Genomic DNA, 4,622 nt, shown 5'->3' on the forward strand with positions numbered 1-4,622 from the left:
ATGATGATCACGACACATTTGTCGAGGGATTTCATGAAGATGTAATCAATCAGCGACGACATCAGGTCAAAGGAATGATGGAGCGAAAGGTTATTGGAACCATGGGTAGGGCACAAACTTGAAATCAAGCTTGTTGTTCAAGGTGAACTGATATGACGAGCATGATCGTCGTAAGCTTAGCTCATCATCGAAAGTTGTGCTCCGGGATTAAGGACCAGGTAGCACAGTTAAAGTTTAGCATGATAATGATATAGCCGAGCAGGCCAGGACTTACGTGATCGAGTTCAAATTCGTAAGTAATGAAGGTTACCAAGAGTTGTTTAATCGCGGTGCGATCTCGATTCAGTTATCGGTGTCTTTGAGTGTCTAATAACTCCAGCCCGTGGAAAATTGGAATCAGTGAGAATGTAGCACTTGATGAAGAACTCATAAGAAGTTATGCAGTTCCATGATTATCTCAAGATACCAAGGGGTAATACTCGACGACAGATCAAGGTAGAGGTTGGACTAGGGTGTTGCTCTGCAGAAGATAAGGGCTCAAACTTGCACGAGAAACGGAATCAAGGAGGAACATGGTCGGAACCACGTCCATGGATACAAGATGAACTTATAACAAGGGGATAATTATTTTAAGAGAAGCTTCCATGATAAGGTATACATCGTGTCCATGGGCATGAACACAGGGTTCAAGGTCGACTCCCACTTGTTCAATGCATAACCTTTCATTCACCTCTCGTATTTCGAAAATGACATTAGTTGTTGAAAGTTTTTACCTGGTGCAATACCAGATAAGTATGACCCGTGTAATATTTCGGGTTCACGCGGATTAGGGAAGGCGTAGGTCCAATCCATCAGGGCATCTTAGGAACATATACCACAAACTTCGGAGTAGATAATACAAGCTCAAAAGTAGAGCATTGTTCAAAAGCAGATGATACAATTTACCAAAGGCATTATATACCCATGCAAAGGCTCACAAGGTTATTCAATATGAAGCACACTGTCGGATAAAATCCAACAAAGGAACCGATGGTCCACAAGGGATATGATGTGAGCATCGGTACTCAACCAGAGGAAGAAGAATGCAAGGAGATCTGATTATAGAAACACCTGACTAATTCAAAGTTCAAATGCAAAAGGATTATGATTTCCGATCAAGGGATCAGAAGCAAACGCTCTGACTTAAGGATGGATAAGTTGCATAGACTTAGGGGTACAATCAATGGCAATCCGACTGGTCGGGAACCAGCTCATGTTTAAAAGGATGTCTGAGCCGGAAAGATAATTTAGAAGGGTTGATAGATGATTGTGTGCATTCGCACACATGTTGAATCAATAGGATCAAAATGACGGTGACAAAAGATACTAGTGAATATTGCTAGTGATATGGGAGCATCCATAATATAAGCATACAAGTATTTGCAGAGCATTAGTTGCTAAGGATTTTCGGAGGATTGAATAGTATTTCAAAGACTTTTGTGAAACACCTGAACAACTGGGGATGAGCGGATACTCGGAAAGTGCGAGAAATTATTCTTAGGGATAATCAGGTGGCAAAGAACTGCAAGGCAGTAGGCACAAAATATTCTCGGGGTATCTTGTAATAACAAGATCGACTGGGAATAAAAGTAAGCATGACAGGTGTAAGTATTTATCCATAGGGATATTTCGGTGGAAGGGAATTGCAAAAGCAACGAGTACAAGTTCTCGGGATAACATCGGGGAGTATCTTCTGAATCTTCTGGTGCAGCAGGCGATCATCTGTAATAAGGGGCTCTCCGGAAGGAAGTAATTACGAGAACCTAGAGTTAGAGTTAGCAAAACCTTTTACCCCGAATAGAAGAGTGATCAGAGTCCCAGAGTATAGACAAGGAATAAAAGATCCTAATACCACCCAAATGGCAACATGGGCCCGTAAGGCACATAGCCATGTTAGTAAAAGTTTTTCAGTCACTAGACTCAACTTCGGCCAAGGAGTTTGGAAGGGGGATTCCTACAGGCAGTCGGCTCTGATACCAACTTGTGTCGCCCCCGATTTAATCGTACACTAATCATGCACGCAAATGTGTACGATCAAGATCAGGGACTCACGGGAAGATATCACAACACAACTCTAAAACATAAATAAGTCATACAAGCATCATATTACAAGCCAGGGGGCCTCGAGGGCTCGAATACATGAGCTCGATCATAGACGAGTCAGCGGAAGCAACAATATCTGAGTACAGACATAAGTTAAACAAGTTTGCCTTAAGAAGGCTAGCACAAACTGGGATACAGATCGAAAGAGGCGCAGGCCTCCTGCCTGGGATCCTCCTAAACTACTCCTAGTCGTCGTCAGCGGGCTGCACGTAGTAGTAGGCACCTCCCGAATAGTAGTAGTCGTCATCGACGGTGGCGTCTGGCTCCTGGACTCCAGCATCTGGTTGCGACAACCAGGTAGAAGGGATAGAGGGAAAAGAAGGAGAAAGCAACCGTGAGTACTCATCCAAAGTACTCGCAAGCAAGGAGCTACACTACATATGTATGCATTGGTATCAAATGGAATAAGGCTATAATATGTGGACTGAACTGCAGAAAGCCGGAATAAGAGGGGGATAGCTAGTCCTTTCGAAGACTACGCTTCTGGCAGCCTCCGTCTTGCAACATGTAGAAGAGAGTAGACTGAAGTCCTCCAAGTAGCATCGCATAGCATAATCCTAACCGATGATCCTCCCCTCGTCGCCCTGTGAGAGAGCGACCATCGGTTGTATCTGGCACTTGGAAGGGTGTGTTTTATTAAGTATCCGGTTCTAGTTGTCATAAAGTCAAGGTACAACTCCAAGTCGTCCTGTTACCGAAGATCACGGCTATTCGAATAGATTAACTTCCCTGCAGGGGTGCACCACATACCCCAACACGCTTGATCCCATTTGGCCGGACACACTTTCCTGGGTCATGCCCGACCGTGGAAGATCAACACGTCGCAGCCCCACCTAGGCACAACAGAGAGGTCAGCACGCCGGTCTAAACCTAAGCGCACAGGGGTCTGGGCCCATCGCCCATAGCACACCTGCACGTTGCGAACGCGGCCGGAAGCAGAACTAGCCCCCTTAATACAAGAGCAGGCTTACGGTCCAATCCGGCGCGCGCCACTCAGTCGCTGACGTCACGAAGGCTTCGGCTGATACCACGACGCCGGGATACCCATAACTACTCCCGCGTAGATGGTTAGTGCGTATAGACCAAATGGCCAGACTCAGATCAAATACCCAGATCTCGTTAAGCGTGTTAAGTGTCCGCGAACGCCGACCAGGGCCAGGTCACCTCTCTCCTAGGTGGTCTCAACCTGCCCTGTCGCTCCGCCACAAGGTAACAGTCGGGGGCCGTCGGGAACCCAGGCCCACCACTACCTGGGTGGAACCACCTGCCCCTTCAGCCCCCATCTCCGAACAGTACCACAGGTAATGTAACAGTGTAAAGTATATAGCATATGCCCGTGATCACCTCCCGAAGTGATCACGGCCCAGTAGTATAGCATGGCAGACGGACAAGAGTATAGGGCCACTGATGGAACACTAGCATCCTATACTAGGCATGTAGGGTTGCAGGTAAAGGTAACAACAGTAGTAACAAGGACAGGCTATGCATCAGGATAGGAATAACGGAAAGCAGTATCATGCTACACTACTCTAATGCAAGCAGTATAGAAGAGAGTAGGCGATATCTGGTGATCAAGGGGGGGGGCTTGCCTGGTTGCTCAGACAAGAAGGAGGGGTCGTCGAAGTAGTCGATCACAGGGGTACCGGCATCGGCCTCAGGGTCTACCGGAAAGAAGTAACGGAGGGGGAACACAATAAATAACAGAGCAATCAAATGTAACACAAAGCAAGACGTGGCAATACGCGGTGCTAGGTATGCCCTAACGCGGTATTATGTGATACCGGCGAAGGGGGGAAACATCCGGGAAAGTATTCCCGGTGTCTCGCGTTTTCGGACAGATGAACTGGAGGGGGAAAAATGCGTGTTTGCTATGCTAGGGATGCGTGGCGGACGAACGGGCTGTGTATCCGGGTTCGTCTCGTCGTTCTGAGCAACTTTCATGTATAAATTATTTTCATCCGAGCTACGGATTATTTTATATTAAATTTTAAAGTTTTAATTCATTTTCTAGAAATTACTGGATTTAATTTAATTCGAAATTATAACAGCAATTATTTTTGCCTCCTAGTGTTACTCTAGCCTATGAGTATGCCAGTGGGGCCAGTGGGGTGGGTTGACCTAATCAAAGATTGAATAGTCAAAAGATGAATAGTGTAGGCTGGTCCCATATGCCATTGTCTCAAATGTTAATAAAACAACTCACTAATTTAATCAAGGGGGAGTCCCACATGTCATCTACTAGTAGATAACCTAACTACTAATTAATCCTAAACTAATTGGACATGGCTGGAAATTAGTCACGGCCGGCCACACACACAGAATACACATACGCACACACACGGAACACATAGCTAGGGGTTACTTCTGTTCCCTGTTAACACAACAAAGCATTTTGTAATTTTCATAGGATTTAATCCAGGCATCGAAAGGATTTGGTCCAGTGGGATAAAACGGAGTTTGTCATGTGTACTTTCTACTCA

The sequence above is a fragment of the Triticum urartu genome, chromosome 1A, assembly GCF_056163025.1.
Source record: "Triticum urartu cultivar PI428250 chromosome 1A, HENAU_Tu73, whole genome shotgun sequence".
Classification (NCBI taxonomy): Eukaryota; Viridiplantae; Streptophyta; class Magnoliopsida; order Poales; family Poaceae; genus Triticum; species Triticum urartu.